Source organism: Schistocerca piceifrons, unplaced genomic scaffold, assembly GCF_021461385.2.
Source record: "Schistocerca piceifrons isolate TAMUIC-IGC-003096 unplaced genomic scaffold, iqSchPice1.1 HiC_scaffold_1683, whole genome shotgun sequence".
NCBI classification, from domain to species: Eukaryota; Metazoa; Arthropoda; class Insecta; order Orthoptera; family Acrididae; genus Schistocerca; species Schistocerca piceifrons.
In genome coordinates this window covers 775,173-794,512 of record NW_025727549.1, presented here as the reverse complement: position 1 = coordinate 794,512, position 19,340 = coordinate 775,173, and positions in this window count along the sequence as shown.

The window sequence follows — 19,340 nt, the reverse complement described above, 5'->3', positions numbered from 1 at the left end:
AAATGATTACCAAAGAAAGAAAATGTATCGTTCACCGCACCCTCCACCCTGCCCTGTGGTGCAACTGATGTCCCTCTGTCCAAAAATGTACTCAATGGGACCGTAATGTTGCAACCACACACTAGTTACCTGCTGTGGGGGAAAATCGAGTTGGTACATTTCAAACATGAAAAAGGTCATTTTGTAATCAACATCAGAAACCAAAATTCCAAAAGTATAAAACACAAAAAAATGCTACCGAAGAAAGAAAATGTATCGTGCACCGCACCCTCCACCCTGCCCTGTGGTGCAACTGATGTCCCTCTCTCCGAAAATGTACTCAATGGGACCGAAATGTTGCAACCACACACCAGTTGACCTGCTGTGAGGAAAAATCGAGTTAGTACATTTCAAACATGAAAAAGGTCATTTTATAATCAACGCCAAAAACCAAAATTCCAAAAGTATAAAACACAAAAAAATGCTTACCGAAGAAAGAAAATGTATCGTGCATGGCACAATCCACCCTGCCCTGTGGTGCAACTGATGTCCCTCTCTCCGAAAATGTACTCAATGCGAACATAATGTTGCAACCACACACCAGTTGACCTGCTGTGAGGAAAAATCGAGTTAGTACATTTCAAACATGAAAAAGGTCATTTTATAATCAACGTCAAAAACCAAAATTCCAAAAGTATAAAACACAAAAAAATGCTTACCGAAGAAAGAAAATGTATCGTGCAGGGCACCCTCCACCCTGCCCTGTGGTGCAACTGATGTCCCTCTCTCCGAAAATGTACTCAATGGGACCGTAATGTTGCAACCACACACTAGTTACCTGCTGTGGCGGAAAATCGAGTTAGCACATTACAAACATGAAAAAGGTCATTTTATAATCAACATCAAAAACCAAAATTCCAAAAGCATAAAACACAAAATAAAAATTACCGAAGAAAGAAAATGTATCGTGCACCGCACCCTCCACCCTGCCCTGTGGTGCAACTGATGTCTCTCTCTCCGAAAATGCACTCAATGGGACCGTAATGTTGCAACCACACACTAGTTACCTGCTGTGGGGGAAAATCGAGTTAGTACATTTCAAACATGAAAAAGGTCATTTTATAATCAACATCAAAAACAAAAATTCCAAAAGTATTAAACACAAAAAAATGCTTACCGAAGAAAGAAAATGCATCATGCACGGCACCCTCCACCCTGCCCTGTGGTGCAACTGATGTCCCTCTCTCCGAAAATGTACTCAATGGGACCGTAATGTTGCAACCACACACTAGTTACCTGCTGTGGCGGAAAATCGAGTTAGTACATTACAAACATGAAAAAGGTCATTTTATAATCAACATCAAAAACCAAAATTCCAAAAGTATAAAACACAAAAAAAAAATTACCGAAGAAAAAAAATGTATCGTGCACCGCACCCTCCACCGTGCCCTGTGGTGCAACTGATGTCCCTCTCTCCGAAAATGCACTCAATGGGACCGTAATATTGCAACCACACACTAGTTACCTGCTGTGGGGTAAAATCGAGTTAGTACATTTCAAACATGAAAAAGGTCATTTTATAATCAACATCAAAAACAAAAATTCCAAAAGTATTAAACACAAAAAAATGCTTACCGAAGAAAGAAAATGTATCATGCACGGCACCCTCCACCCTGCCCTGTGGTGCAACTGATGTCCCTCTCTCCGAAAATGTACTCAATGGGACCGTAATGTTGCAACCACACACTAGTTACCTGCTGTGGGGGAAAATCGAGTTAGTACATTACAAACATGAAAAAGGTCATTTTATAATCAACATCAAAAACCAAAATTACAAAAGTATAAAACACAAAAAAAAAATTACCGACGAAAGAAAATGTATCGTGCACCGCACCCTCCACCCTGCCCTGTGGTGCAACTGATGTCCCTCTCTCCGAAAATGCACTCAATGGGACCGTAATGTTGCAACCACAAACCAGTTACCTGCTGTGGTGGAAAATCGAGTTAGTACATTTCAAACATGAAAAAGGTCATTTTACAATCAACATCAAAAACAAAAATTCCAAAAGTACTAAACACAAAAAAATGCTTACCGAAGAAAGAAAATGTATCGTGCATGGCACAATCCACCCTGCCCTGTGGTGCAACTGATGTCCCTCTCTCCGAAAATGTACTCAATGCGAACATAATATTGCAACCACACACCAGTTGACCTGCTGCGAGGAAAAATCGAGTTAGTATATTTCAAACATGAGAAAGGTCATTTTATAATCAGTGTCAAAAACCAAAATTCCAAAAGTATAAAACACAAAAAAATGCTTACCGAAGAAAGAAAATGTATCGTGCATGCCACCCTCCACCCTGCCCTGTGGTGCAACTGATGTCCCACTCTCCGAAAATGTACTCAATGGGACTGTAATGTTGCAACCACACACCAGTTGACCTGCTGTGAGGAAAAATCGAGTTAGTACATTTCAAACATGAAAAAGGTCATTTTATAATCAACGTCAAAAACCAAAATTCCAAAAGTATAAAACACAAAGAAATGGTTACCGAAGAAAGAAAATGTATCGGGCACGGCACCCTCCACACTTCCCTGTGGTGCAACTGATGTCCCTCTCTCCGAAAATGTACTCAATGGGACCGTAATGTTGCAACAACACACCAGTTGACCTGCTGTGAGGAATAATCGAGTTAGTACATTTCAAACATGAAAAAGGTCATTTTATAATCAACATCAAAAACAAAAATTCCAAAAGTATTAAACACAAAAAAATGATTACCAAAGAAAGAAAATGTATCGTTCACCGCACCCTCCACCCTGCCCTGTGGTGCAACTGATGTCCCTCTGTCCAAAAATGTACTCAATGGGACCGTAATGTTGCAACCACACACTAGTTACCTGCTGTGGGGGAAAATCGAGTTGGTACATTTCAAACATGAAAAAGGTCATTTTGTAATCAACATCAGAAACCAAAATTCCAAAAGTATAAAACACAAAAAAATGCTACCGAAGAAAGAAAATGTATCGTGCACCGCACCCTCCACCCTGCCCTGTGGTGCAACTGATGTCCCTCTCTCCGAAAATGTACTCAATGGGACCGAAATGTTGCAACCACACACCAGTTGACCTGCTGTGAGGAAAAATCGAGTTAGTACATTTCAAACATGAAAAAGGTCATTTTATAATCAACGCCAAAAACCAAAATTCCAAAAGTATAAAACACAAAAAAATGCTTACCGAAGAAAGAAAATGTATCGTGCATGGCACAATCCACCCTGCCCTGTGGTGCAACTGATGTCCCTCTCTCCGAAAATGTACTCAATGCGAACATAATGTTGCAACCACACACCAGTTGACCTGCTGTGAGGAAAAATCGAGTTAGTACATTTCAAACATGAAAAAGGTCATTTTATAATCAACGTCAAAAACCAAAATTCCAAAAGTATAAAAAACAAAAAAATGCTTACCGAAGAAAGAAAATGTATTGTGCACGGCACCCTCCACCGTGCCCTGTGGTGCAACTGATGTCCCTCTCTCCGAAAATGCACTCAATGGGACCGTAATGTTGCAACCACACACTAGTTACCTGCTGTGGGGGAAAATCGAGTTAGTACATTTCAAACATGAAAAAGGTCATTTTATAATCAACATCAAAAACAAAAATTCCAAAAGTATTAAACACAAAAAAATGCTTACCGAAGAAAGAAAATGTATCATGCACGGCACCCTCCACCCTGCCCTGTGGTGCAACTGATGTCCCTCTCTCCGAAAATGTACTCAATGGGACCGTAATGTTGCAACCACACACTAGTTACCTGCTGTGGGGGAAAATCGAGTTAGTACATTACAAACATGAAAAAGGTCATTTTATAATCAACATCAAAAACCAAAATTCCAAAAGTATAAAACGCAAAAAAAAAATTACCGAAGAAAAAAAATGTATCGTGCACCGCACCCTCCACCGTGCCCTGTGGTGCAACTGATGTCCCTCTCTCCGAAAATGCACTCAATGGGACCGTAATGTTGCAACCACACACTAGTTACCTGCTGTGGGGGAAAATCGAGTTAGTACATTTCAAACATGAAAAAGGTCATTTTATAATCAACATCAAAAACAAAAATTCCAAAAGTATTAAACACAAAAAAATGCTTACCGAAGAAAGAAAATGTATCATGCACGGCACCCTCCACCCTGCCCTGTGGTGCAACTGATGTCCCTCTCTCCGAAAATGTACTCAATGGGACCGTAATGTTGCAACCACACACCAGTTGACCTGCCGTGAGGCAAAATCGAGTTAGTACATTTTAAACATGAAAAAGGTCATTTTATAATCAACGTCAAAAACCAAAATTCCAAAAGTATAAAACACAGAAAAATGCTTACCGAAGAAAGAAAATGTATCATGCACCGCACCCACCACCCTGCCCTGTGGTGCAACTGATGTCCCTCTCTCCGAAAATGTACTCAATGGGACCGTAATGTTGCAACCACACACCAGTCTACCTGCTGTGAGGAAAAATCGAGTTAGTACATTTCAAACATGAAAAAGGTCATTTTATAATCAGTGTCAAAAACCAAAATTCCAAAGGTATAAAACACAAAGAAATGCTTACCGAAGAAAGAAAATGTATCGTGCATGCCACCCTCCACCCTGCCCTGTGGTGCAACTGATGTCCCTCTCTCCGAAAATGTACTCAATGGGACCGTAGTGTTGCAACCACACACAAGCTGACCTGCTGTGAGGAAAAATCGAGTTAGTACATTTCAAACATGAAAAAGGTCATTTTCAAATCAACATGTAAAACCAACATTCCAAAAGTATAAAACACAAAAAAATGCTTACCGAAGAAAGAAAATGTATCGTGCACTGCACCCTCCACCCTGTCCTGTGGTGCAACTGATGTCCCTCTCTCCGAAAATGTACTCAATGGGACCGTAATGTTGCAACAACACACCAGTTGACCTGCTGTGAGGAAAAATCGAGTTAGTACATTTCAAACATGAAAAAGGTCATTTTATAATCAACGTCAAAAACCAAAATTCCAAAAGTATAAAACACAAAAGAATGGTTACCGAAGAAAGAAAATGTATCGTGCATGGCACCCTCCACGCAGCCCTGTGGTGCAACTGATGTCCCACTCTCCGAAAATGTACTCAATGGGACCGTAATGTTGCAACCACACACCAGTTGACCTGCTGTGACGAAAAATCGAGTTAGTACATTTCAAACATGAGAAAGTTCATTTTATAATCAGTGTCAAAAACCAAAATTCCAAAAGTATAAAACACAAAAAAAATGCTTACCGAAGAAAGAAAATGTATCGTGCATGGCACCCTCCACCCTGCCCTGTGGTGCAACTGATGTCCCTCTCTCCGAAAATGTACTCAATGGGACCGTAGTGTTGCAACCACACACAAGCTGACCTGCTGTGAGGAAAAATCGAGTTAGTACATTTCAAACATGAAAAAGGTCATTTTAAAATCAACATGTAAAACCAACATTCCAAAAGTATAAAACACGAAAAAATGCTTACCGAAGAAAGAAAATGTATCGTGCACTGCACCCTCCACCCTGTCCTGTGGTGCAACTGATGTCCCTCTCTCCAAAAATGTACTCAATGGGACCGTAATGTTGCAACCACAAACCAGTTACCTGCTGTGGTGGAAAATCGAGTTAGTACATTTCAAACATGAAAAAGGTCATTTTACAATCAACATCAAAAACAAAAATTCCAAAAGTACTAAACACAAAAAAATGCTTACCGAAGAAAGAAAATGTATCGTGCATGGCACAATCCACCCTGCCCTGTGGTGCAACTGATGTCCCTCTCTCCGAAAATGTACTCAATGCGAACATAATATTGCAACCACACACCAGTTGACCTGCTGCGAGGAAAAATCGAGTTAGTATATTTCAAACATGAGAAAGGTCATTTTATAATCAGTGTCAAAAACCAAAATTCCAAAAGTATAAAACACAAAAAAATGCTTACCGAAGAAAGAAAATGTATCGTGCATGCCACCCTCCACCCTGCCCTGTGGTGCAACTGATGTCCCACTCTCCGAAAATGTACTCAATGGGACTGTAATGTTGCAACCACACACCAGTTGACCTGCTGTGAGGAAAAATCGAGTTAGTACATTTCAAACATGAAAAAGGTCATTTTATAATCAACGTCAAAAACCAAAATTCCAAAAGTATAAAACACAAAGAAATGGTTACCGAAGAAAGAAAATGTATCGGGCACGGCACCCTCCACACTTCCCTGTGGTGCAACTGATGTCCCTCTCTCCGAAAATGTACTCAATGGGACCGTAATGTTGCAACAACACACCAGTTGACCTGCTGTGAGGAATAATCGAGTTAGTACATTTCAAACATGAAAAAGGTCATTTTATAATCAACATCAAAAACAAAAATTCCAAAAGTATTAAACACAAAAAAATGATTACCAAAGAAAGAAAATGTATCGTTCACCGCACCCTCCACCCTGCCCTGTGGTGCAACTGATGTCCCTCTGTCCAAAAATGTACTCAATGGGACCGTAATGTTGCAACCACACACTAGTTACCTGCTGTGGGGGAAAATCGAGTTGGTACATTTCAAACATGAAAAAGGTCATTTTGTAATCAACATCAGAAACCAAAATTCCAAAAGTATAAAACACAAAAAAATGCTACCGAAGAAAGAAAATGTATCGTGCACCGCACCCTCCACCCTGCCCTGTGGTGCAACTGATGTCCCTCTCTCCGAAAATGTACTCAATGGGACCGAAATGTTGCAACCACACACCAGTTGACCTGCTGTGAGGAAAAATCGAGTTAGTACATTTCAAACATGAAAAAGGTCATTTTATAATCAACGCCAAAAACCAAAATTCCAAAAGTATAAAACACAAAAAAATGCTTACCGAAGAAAGAAAATGTATCGTGCATGGCACAATCCACCCTGCCCTGTGGTGCAACTGATGTCCCTCTCTCCGAAAATGTACTCAATGCGAACATAATGTTGCAACCACACACCAGTTGACCTGCTGTGAGGAAAAATCGAGTTAGTACATTTCAAACATGAAAAAGGTCATTTTATAATCAACGTCAAAAACCAAAATTCCAAAAGTATAAAAAACAAAAAAATGCTTACCGAAGAAAGAAAATGTATTGTGCACGGCACCCTCCACCGTGCCCTGTGGTGCAACTGATGTCCCTCTCTCCGAAAATGCACTCAATGGGACCGTAATGTTGCAACCACACACTAGTTACCTGCTGTGGGGGAAAATCGAGTTAGTACATTTCAAACATGAAAAAGGTCATTTTATAATCAACATCAAAAACAAAAATTCCAAAAGTATTAAACACAAAAAAATGCTTACCGAAGAAAGAAAATGTATCATGCACGGCACCCTCCACCCTGCCCTGTGGTGCAACTGATGTCCCTCTCTCCGAAAATGTACTCAATGGGACCGTAATGTTGCAACCACACACTAGTTACCTGCTGTGGGGGAAAATCGAGTTAGTACATTACAAACATGAAAAAGGTCATTTTATAATCAACATCAAAAACCAAAATTCCAAAAGTATAAAACGCAAAAAAAAAATTACCGAAGAAAAAAAATGTATCGTGCACCGCACCCTCCACCGTGCCCTGTGGTGCAACTGATGTCCCTCTCTCCGAAAATGTACTCAATGGGACCGTAATGTTGCAACCACACACCAGTTGACCTGCCGTGAGGCAAAATCGAGTTAGTACATTTTAAACATGAAAAAGGTCATTTTATAATCAACGTCAAAAACCAAAATTCCAAAAGTATAAAACACAGAAAAATGCTTACCGAAGAAAGAAAATGTATCATGCACCGCACCCACCACCCTGCCCTGTGGTGCAACTGATGTCCCTCTCTCCGAAAATGTACTCAATGGGACCGTAATGTTGCAACCACACACCAGTCTACCTGCTGTGAGGAAAAATCGAGTTAGTACATTTCAAACATGAAAAAGGTCATTTTATAATCAGTGTCAAAAACCAAAATTCCAAAGGTATAAAACACAAAGAAATGCTTACCGAAGAAAGAAAATGTATCGTGCATGCCACCCTCCACCCTGCCCTGTGGTGCAACTGATGTCCCTCTCTCCGAAAATGTACTCAATGGGACCGTAGTGTTGCAACCACACACAAGCTGACCTGCTGTGAGGAAAAATCGAGTTAGTACATTTCAAACATGAAAAAGGTCATTTTCAAATCAACATGTAAAACCAACATTCCAAAAGTATAAAACACAAAAAAATGCTTACCGAAGAAGGAAAATGTATCGTGCACTGCACCCTCCACCCTGTCCTGTGGTGCAACTGATGTCCCTCTCTCCGAAAATGTACTCAATGGGACCGTAATGTTGCAACAACACACCAGTTGACCTGCTGTGAGGAAAAATCGAGTTAGTACATTTCAAACATGAAAAAGGTCATTTTATAATCAACGTCAAAAACCAAAATTCCAAAAGTATAAAACACAAAAGAATGGTTACCGAAGAAAGAAAATGTATCGTGCATGGCACCCTCCACGCAGCCCTGTGGTGCAACTGATGTCCCACTCTCCGAAAATGTACTCAATGGGACCGTAATGTTGCAACCACACACCAGTTGACCTGCTGTGACGAAAAATCGAGTTAGTACATTTCAAACATGAGAAAGTTCATTTTATAATCAGTGTCAAAAACCAAAATTCCAAAAGTATAAAACACAAAAAAAATGCTTACCGAAGAAAGAAAATGTATCGTGCATGGCACCCTCCACCCTGCCCTGTGGTGCAACTGATGTCCCTCTCTCCGAAAATGTACTCAATGGGACCGTAGTGTTGCAACCACACACAAGCTGACCTGCTGTGAGGAAAAATCGAGTTAGTACATTTCAAACATGAAAAAGGTCATTTTAAAATCAACATGTAAAACCAACATTCCAAAAGTATAAAACACGAAAAAATGCTTACCGAAGAAAGAAAATGTATCGTGCACTGCACCCTCCACCCTGTCCTGTGGTGCAACTGATGTCCCTCTCTCCAAAAATGTACTCAATGGGACCGTAATGTTGCAACCACACACAAGCTGACCTGCTGTGAGGTAAAATCGAGTTAGTACATTTCAAACATGAAAAAGGTCATTTTAAAATCAACATGAGAAACCAACATTCCAAAAGTATAAAACACAAAAAAATGCTTACCGAAGAAAGCATGCCACCCTCCATCCTGCCCTGTGGTGCAACTGATGTCCCTCTCTCCGAAAATGTACTCAATGGGACCGTAATGCTGCAACCACACACCAGTTGACCTGCTGTGAGGTAAAATCGAGTTAGTACATTTCAAACATGAAAAAGGTCATTTTAAAATCAACATGAGAAACAAACATTCCAAAAGTATAAAACACAAAAAAATGCTTACCGAAGAAAGAAAATGTATCGTGCATCCCACCCTCCACCCTGCCCTGTGGTGCAACTGATGTCCCTCTCTCCGAAAATGTACTCAATGGGACCGTAATGCTGCAACCACACACCAGTTGACCTGCTGTGAGGAAAAATCGAGTTAGTACATTTCAAACATGAAAAACTTCATTTTATAATCAGTGTCAAAAACCAAAATTCCAAAAGTATTAAACACAAAAAAATGCTTACCAAAGAAAGAAAATGTATCGTGCACCGCACCCTCCACCCTGCCCTGTGGTGCAACTGATGTCCCTCTCTCCGAAAATGTACTCAATGAGACCGTAATGTTGCAACCACACACCAGTTGACCTGCTGTGAGGAAAAATCGAGTTAGTACATTTCAAACATGAAAAAGGTCATTTTATATTCAGTGTCAAAAACCAAAATTCCAAAAGTTATAAACACAAAAAAATGCTTACCGAAGAAAGAAAATGTATCGTGCACCGCACCCTCCACCCTGCCCTGTGGTGCAACTGATGTCCCTCTCTCCGAAAATGTACTCAATGGGACCGTAATGTTGCAACCACACACCAGTTGACCTGCTGTGAGGAAAAATCGAGTTAGTACATTTCAAACATGAAAAAGGTCATTTTATAATCAGTGTCAAAAACCAAAATTCCAAAAGTATTAAACACAAAAAAATGCTTACCGAAGAAAGAAAATGTATCATGCACCGCACCCTCCACCCTGCCCTGTGGTGCAACTGATGTCCCTCTCTCCGAAAATGTACTCAATGGGACCGTAATGTTGCAACCACACACCAGTTGACCTGTTATGAGGAAAAATCGAGTTAGTACATTTCAAGCATGAAAAAGGTCATTTTATAATCAGTGTCAAAAACCAAAACTCCAAAAGTATTAAACACAAAAAAATGTTTACCGAAGAAAGAAAATGTATCGTGCACCGCACCCTCCACCCTGCCCTGTGGTGCAACTGATGTCCCTCTCTCCGAAAATGTACTCTATGGGACCGTAATGTTGCAACCACACACCACTTGACCTGCTGTGAGGAAAAATCGAGTTAGTACATTTCAAACATGAAAAAGGTCACTTGATAATTAGTGTCAAAAACCAAAATTCCAAAAGTATAAAACACAAAAGAATGGTTACCGAAGAAAGAAAATGTATCGTGCACCGCACCCTCCACCCTGCCCTGTGGTGCAACTGATGTCCCTCTCTCCGATAATGTACTCAATGGGACCGTAATGTTGCAACCACACACCAGTTGACCTGCTGTGAGGAAAAATCGAGTTAGTACATTTCAAACATGAAAAAGGTCATTTTATAATCAGTATCAAAAACCAAAATTCCAAAAGTATTAAACACAAAAAAATGCTTGCCGAAGAAAGAAAATGTATCGTGCACCGCACCCTCCACCCTGCCCTGTGGTGCAACTGATGTCCCTCTCTCCGAAAATGTACTCAATGGGAGCGTAATGTTGCAACCACACACCAGTTGACCTGCTGTGAGGAAAAATCGAGTTAGTACATTTCAAACATGAAAAAGGTCATTTTATAATCAGTGTCAAAAACCAAAATTCCAAAAGTATAAAACACAAAAAAATGCTTACGTAAAAAAGAAAATGAATCGTGCACCGCACCCTCCACCCTGCCCTGTGGTGCAACTGATGTCCCTCTCTCCGAAAATGTACTCATTGGGACCGTAATGTTGCAACCACACACCAGTTACCTGCTGTGGTGGAAAATCGAGTTAGTACATTTCAAACATGAAAAAGGTCATTTCACAACCAACATCAAAAACAAAAATTCCAAAAATATTAAAAACAAAAAAATGCTTACCGAAGAAAGAAAATGTATCGTGCACTGCACCCTCCACCCTGCCCTGTGGTGCAACTGATGTCCCTCTCTCCGAAAATGTACTCAATGGGACCGTAATGTTGCAACCACACACTAGTTACCTGCTGTGGGAGAAAATCGAGTTAGTACATTTCAAACATGAGAAAGGTCATTTTATAATCAACACCAAAAACAAAAATTCCAAAAGTATTAAACACAAAAAAATGCTTGCCGAAGAAAGAAAATGTATTGTGCACTGCACCCTCCACCCTGCCCTGTGGTGCAACTGATGTCCCTCTCTCCGAAACTGTACTCAATGGGACCGTAATGTTGCAACCACACACTAGTTTAGTGATGTCGGGGAAAATCGAGTTAGTACATTTCAAACATGAAAAAGGTCATTTTATAATCAGTGTCAAAAACCAAAATTCCAAAAGTATAAAACACAAAAGAATGGTTACCGAAGAAAGAAAATGTATCGTGCATGGCACCCTCCACGCAGCCCTGTGGTGCAACTGATGTCCCACTCTCCGAAAATGTACTCAATGGGACCGTAATGTTGCAACCACACACCAGTTGACCTGCTGTGACGAAAAATCGAGTTAGTACATTTCAAACATGAGAAAGTTCATTTTATAATCAGTGTCAAAAACCAAAATTCCAAAAGTATAAAACACAAAAAAAATGCTTACCGAAGAAAGAAAATGTATCGTGCATGGCACCCTCCACCCTGCCCTGTGGTGCAACTGATGTCCCTCTCTCCGAAAATGTACTCAATGGGACCGTAGTGTTGCAACCACACACAAGCTGACCTGCTGTGAGGAAAAATCGAGTTAGTACATTTCAAACATGAAAAAGGTCATTTTAAAATCAACATGTAAAACCAACATTCCAAAAGTATAAAACACGAAAAAATGCTTACCGAAGAAAGAAAATGTATCGTGCACTGCACCCTCCACCCTGTCCTGTGGTGCAACTGATGTCCCTCTCTCCAAAAATGTACTCAATGGGACCGTAATGTTGCAACCACACACAAGCTGACCTGCTGTGAGGTAAAATCGAGTTAGTACATTTCAAACATGAAAAAGGTCATTTTAAAATCAACATGAGAAACCAACATTCCAAAAGTATAAAACACAAAAAAATGCTTACCGAAGAAAGCATGCCACCCTCCATCCTGCCCTGTGGTGCAACTGATGTCCCTCTCTCCGAAAATGTACTCAATGGGACCGTAATGCTGCAACCACACACCAGTTGACCTGCTGTGAGGTAAAATCGAGTTAGTACATTTCAAACATGAAAAAGGTCATTTTAAAATCAACATGAGAAACAAACATTCCAAAAGTATAAAACACAAAAAAATGCTTACCGAAGAAAGAAAATGTATCGTGCATCCCACCCTCCACCCTGCCCTGTGGTGCAACTGATGTCCCTCTCTCCGAAAATGTACTCAATGGGACCGTAATGCTGCAACCACACACCAGTTGACCTGCTGTGAGGAAAAATCGAGTTAGTACATTTCAAACATGAAAAACTTCATTTTATAATCAGTGTCAAAAACCAAAATTCCAAAAGTATTAAACACAAAAAAATGCTTACCAAAGAAAGAAAATGTATCGTGCACCGCACCCTCCACCCTGCCCTGTGGTGCAACTGATGTCCCTCTCTCCGAAAATGTACTCAATGAGACCGTAATGTTGCAACCACACACCAGTTGACCTGCTGTGAGGAAAAATCGAGTTAGTACATTTCAAACATGAAAAAGGTCATTTTATATTCAGTGTCAAAAACCAAAATTCCAAAAGTTATAAACACAAAAAAATGCTTACCGAAGAAAGAAAATGTATCGTGCACCGCACCCTCCACCCTGCCCTGTGGTGCAACTGATGTCCCTCTCTCCGAAAATGTACTCAATGGGACCGTAATGTTGCAACCACACACCAGTTGACCTGCTGTGAGGAAAAATCGAGTTAGTACATTTCAAACATGAAAAAGGTCATTTTATAATCAGTGTCAAAAACCAAAATTCCAAAAGTATTAAACACAAAAAAATGCTTACCGAAGAAAGAAAATGTATCATGCACCGCACCCTCCACCCTGCCCTGTGGTGCAACTGATGTCCCTCTCTCCGAAAATGTACTCAATGGGACCGTAATGTTGCAACCACACACCAGTTGACCTGTTGTGAGGAAAAATCGAGTTAGTACATTTCAAGCATGAAAAAGGTCATTTTATAATCAGTGTCAAAAACCAAAACTCCAAAAGTATTAAACACAAAAAAATGTTTACCGAAGAAAGAAAATGTATCGTGCACCGCACCCTCCACCCTGCCCTGTGGTGCAACTGATGTCCCTCTCTCCGAAAATGTACTCTATGGGACCGTAATGTTGCAACCACACACCACTTGACCTGCTGTGAGGAAAAATCGAGTTAGTACATTTCAAACATGAAAAAGGTCACTTGATAATTAGTGTCAAAAACCAAAATTCCAAAAGTATAAAACACAAAAGAATGGTTACCGAAGAAAGAAAATGTATCGTGCACCGCACCCTCCACCCTGCCCTGTGGTGCAACTGATGTCCCTCTCTCCGATAATGTACTCAATGGGACCGTAATGTTGCAACCACACACCAGTTGACCTGCTGTGAGGAAAAATCGAGTTAGTACATTTCAAACATGAAAAAGGTCATTTTATAATCAGTATCAAAAACCAAAATTCCAAAAGTATTAAACACAAAAAAATGCTTGCCGAAGAAAGAAAATGTATCGTGCACCGCACCCTCCACCCTGCCCTGTGGTGCAACTGATGTCCCTCTCTCCGAAAATGTACTCAATGGGAGCGTAATGTTGCAACCACACACCAGTTGACCTGCTGTGAGGAAAAATCGAGTTAGTACATTTCAAACATGAAAAAGGTCATTTTATAATCAGTGTCAAAAACCAAAATTCCAAAAGTATAAAACACAAAAAAATGCTTACGTAAAAAAGAAAATGAATCGTGCACCGCACCCTCCACCCTGCCCTGTGGTGCAACTGATGTCCCTCTCTCCGAAAATGTACTCATTGGGACCGTAATGTTGCAACCACACACCAGTTACCTGCTGTGGTGGAAAATCGAGTTAGTACATTTCAAACATGAAAAAGGTCATTTCACAACCAACATCAAAAACAAAAATTCCAAAAATATTAAAAACAAAAAAATGCTTACCGAAGAAAGAAAATGTATCGTGCACTGCACCCTCCACCCTGCCCTGTGGTGCAACTGATGTCCCTCTCTCCGAAAATGTACTCAATGGGACCGTAATGTTGCAACCACACACTAGTTACCTGCTGTGGGAGAAAATCGAGTTAGTACATTTCAAACATGAGAAAGGTCATTTTATAATCAACACCAAAAACAAAAATTCCAAAAGTATTAAACACAAAAAAATGCTTGCCGAAGAAAGAAAATGTATTGTGCACTGCACCCTCCACCCTGCCCTGTGGTGCAACTGATGTCCCTCTCTCCGAAACTGTACTCAATGGGACCGTAATGTTGCAACCACACACTAGTTTAGTGATGTCGGGGAAAATCGAGTTAGTACATTTCAAACATGAAAAAGGTCATTTTATAATCAGTGTCAAAAACCAAAATTCCAAAAGTATAAAACACAAAAGAATGGTTACCGAAGAAAGAAAATGTATCGTGCATGGCACCCTCCACCCTGCCCTGTGGTGCAACTGATGTCCCTCTCTCTGAAAATGAACTCAATGGGACCGTAATGTTGCAACCACACACCAGTTGACCTGCTGTGAGGAAAAATCGAGTTAGTACATTTCAAACAAGAAAAAGGTCATTTTATAATCAGTGTCAAAAACCAAAATTCCAAAAGTATAAAACACAAAAGAATGCTTACCGAAGAAAGAAAATGTATCGTGCATGGCACCCTCCACCCTGCCCTGTGGTGCAACTGATGTCCCTCTCTCCGAAAATGTACTCTATGGGACCGTAATGTTGCAACCACACACCAGTTGACCTGCTGTGAGGAAAAATCGAGTTAGTACATTTCAAACATGAAAAAGGTCATTCTACAATCAGTGTCAAAAACCAAAATTACAAAAGTATTAAACACAAAGAAATGCTTACCGATGAAAGAAAATTTATCGTGCAAGGCACCCTCCAACCTGCCCTGTGGTGCAACTGATGTCCCTCTCTCCGAAAATGTACTCAATGGGACCGTAATGTTGCAACCACACACCAGTTGACCTGCTGTGAGGAAAAATCGAGTTAGTACATTTCAAACATGAAAAAGGTCATTTTATAATCAGTGTCAAAAACCAAAATTCCAAAAGTATTAAACACAAAAAAATGCTTATCGAAGCAAGAAAATGTATCGTGCACCGCACCCTCCAACCTGCCCTGTGGTGCAACTGATGTCCCTCTCTCCGAAAATGTACTCAATGGGACCGTAATGTTGCAACCACACACCAGTTGACCTGCTGTGAGGATAAGTCGAGTTAGTACATTTCAAACATGAAAAAGGTCACATTATAATCAGTGTCAAAAACCAAAATTCCAAAAGTATAAAACACAAAAGAATGGTTACCGAAGTAAGAAAATGTATCGTGCACCGCACCCTCCACCCTGCCCTGTGGTGCAACTAATGTCCCTCTCTCCGAAAATGTACTCAATGGGACCGTAATGTTGCAACCACACACCAGTTGACCTGCTGTGAGGAAAAATCGAGTTAGTACATTTCAAACATGAAAAAGGTCATTTTACAATCAGTGTCAAAAACCAAAATTCCAAAAGTATTAAACACAAAGAAATGCTTACCGATGAAAGAAAATGTATCGTGCATGGCACCCTCCACCCTGCCCTGTGGTGCAACTGATGTCCCTCTCTCCGAAAATGTACTCAATGGGACCTTAATGTTGCAACCACACACCAGTTGACCTGCTGTGAGGAAAAATCGAGTTAGTACATTTCAAACATGAAAAAGGTCATTTTATAATCAGTGTCAAAAACCAAAATTCCAAAAGTATAAAACACGAAAGAATGCTTACCGAAGAAAAAAATGTATCATGCATGGCACCCTCCACGCTGCCCTGTGGTGCAACTGATGTGCCTCTCTCCGAAAATGTACTCAATGGGACCGTAATGTTGCAACCACACACCAGTTGACCTGCTGTGAGGAAAAATCGAGTTAGTACATTTCAAACATGAAAAAGGTCATTTTATAATCAGTGTCAAAAACCAAAATTCCAAAAGTATTAAACACAAAAAAATGCTTATCGAAGAAAGAAAATGTATCGTGCACCGCACCCTCCACCCTGCCCTGTGGTGCAACTGATGTCCCTCTCTCCGAAAATGTACTCAATGGGACCGTAATGTTGCAACCACACACAAGTTGACCTGCTGTGAGGAAAAATCGAGTTAGTACATTTCAAACATGAAAAACGTCACTTTATAATCAGTGTCAAAAACCAAAATTCCAAAAGTATAAAACACAAAAGAATGCTTACCGAAGAAAGAAAATGTATCGTGCAGGGCACCCTCCACTCTGCCCTGTGGTGCAACTGATGTGCCTCTCTCCGAAAATGTACTCAATGGGACCGTAATGTTGCAACCACACACAAGTTGACCTGCTGTGAGGAAAAATCGAGTTAGTACATTTCAAACATGAAAAACGTCACTTTATAATCAGTGTCAAAAACCAAAATTCCAAAAGTATAAAACACAAAAGAATGCTTACCGAAGAAAAAAATGTATCATGCATGGCACCCTCCACGCTGCCCTGTGGTGCAACTGATGTGCCTCTCTCCGAAAATGTACTCAATGGGACCGAAATGTTGCAACCACACACCAGTTGACCTGCTGTGAGGAAAAATCGAGTTAGTACATTTCAAACATGAAAAAGGTCATTTTATAATCAGTGTCAAAAACCAAAATTCCAAAAGTATTAAACACAAAAAAATGCTTACCGAAGAAAGAAAATGTATCGTGCACCGCACCCTCCACCCTGCCCTGTGGTGCAACTGATGTCCCTCTCTCCGAAAATGTACTCATTGGGATCGTAATGTTGCAACCACACACCAGTTACCTGCTGTGGTGGAAAATCGAGTTAGTACATTTCAAACATAAAAAAGGTCATTTTACAATCAACATCAAAAACAAAAATTCCAAAATTATTAAACACAAAAAAATGCTTACCGAAGAAAGAAAATGTATCGTGCACTGCACCCTCCACCCTGCCCTGTGGTGCAACTGATGTCCCTCTCTCCGAAAATGTACTCAATGGGACCGTAGTGTTGCAACCACACACTAGTTACCTGCTGTGGGAGAAAATCGAGTTAGTACATTTCAAACATGAGAAAGGTCATTTTATAATCAACATCAAAAACAAAAATTCCTAAAGTATTAAACAAAAAAAATGCTTACCGAAGAAAGAAAATGTATTGTGCACTGCACCCTCCACCCTGCCCTGTGGTGCAACTGATGTCCCTCTCTCCGAAAATGTACTCAATGGGACCGTAATGTTGCAACCACACACCAGTTGACCTGCTGTGAGGAAAAATCGAGTTAGTACATTTCAAACATGAAAAAGGTCATTTTACAATCAGTGTCAAAAACCAAAATTCCAAAAGTATTAAACACAAAAAAATGCTTACCGAAGAAAGAAAATGTATTGTGCAGGGCACCCTCCACCCTGCCCTGTGGTGCAACTGATGTCCCTCTCTCCGAAAATGTACTCAATGGGACCGTAATGTTGCAACCACACACCAGTTGACATGCTGTGAGGAAAAATCGAGTTAGTACATTTCAAACATGAAAAAGGTCATTTTATAATCAGTGTCAAAAACCAAAATTCCAAAAGTATAAAACACAAAAGAATGCTTACCGAAGAAAGAAAATGTATCGTGCATGGCACCCTCCACGCTGCCCTGTGGTGCAACTGATGTGCCTCTCTCCGAAAATGTACTCAATGGGACCGTAATGTTGCAACCACACACCAGTTGACCTGCTGTGAGGAAAAATCGAGTTAGTACATTTCTAACATGAAAAAGGTCATTTTATAATCAACGTCAAAAACCAAAATTCCAAAAGTATAAAACACAAAATAATGGTTACCGAAGAAAGAAAATGTATCGTGCATGGCACCCTCCATCCTGCCCTGTGGTGCAACTGATGTCCCTCTCTCCGAAAATGTACTCAATGGGACCGTAATGTTGCAACCACACACCAGTTGACCTGCTGTGAGGAAAAATCGAGTTAGTACATTTCAAACATGAAAAAGGTCATTTTATAATCAGTGTCAAAAACCAAAATTCCAAAAGTATAAAACACAAAAGAATGGTTACCGAAGAAAGAAAATGTATCGTGCATGGCACCCTCCACCCTCCCCTGTGGTGCAACTGATGTCCCTCTCTCCGAAAATGTACTCAATGGGACCGTAATGTTGCAACCACACACCAGTTGACCTGCTGTGAGGAAAAATCGAGTTAGTACATTTCAAACATGAAAAACGTCATTTTACAATCAGTGTCAAAAACCAAAATTCCAAAAGTATAAAACACAAAAGAATGCTTACCGAAGAAAGAAAATGTATCGTGCATGGCACCCTCCACGCTGCCCTGTGGTGCAACTGATGTCCCTCTCTCCGAAAATGTACTCAATGGGACCGTAATGTTGCAACCACACACCAGTTGACCTGCTGTGAGGAAAAATCGAGTTAGTACATTTCAAACATGAAAAAGGTCATTTTATAATCAACGTCAAAAACCAAAATTCCAAAAGTATAAAACACAAAAGAATGGTTACCGAAGAAAGAAAATGTATCGTGCATGGCACCCTCCACACTGGCCTGTGGTGTAACTGATGTCCCTCTCTCCGAAAATGTACTCAATGGGACCGTAATGTTGCAACCACACACCAGTTGACCTGCTGTGAGGAAAAATCGAGTTAGTACATTTCAAACATTAGAAAGGTCATTTTATAATCAACGTCAAAAACGAAAATTCCAAAAGTATAAAACACAAAAGAATGGTTACCGAAGAAAGAAAATGTATCGTGCATGGCACCCTCCACGCTGCCCTGTGGTGCAACTGATGTC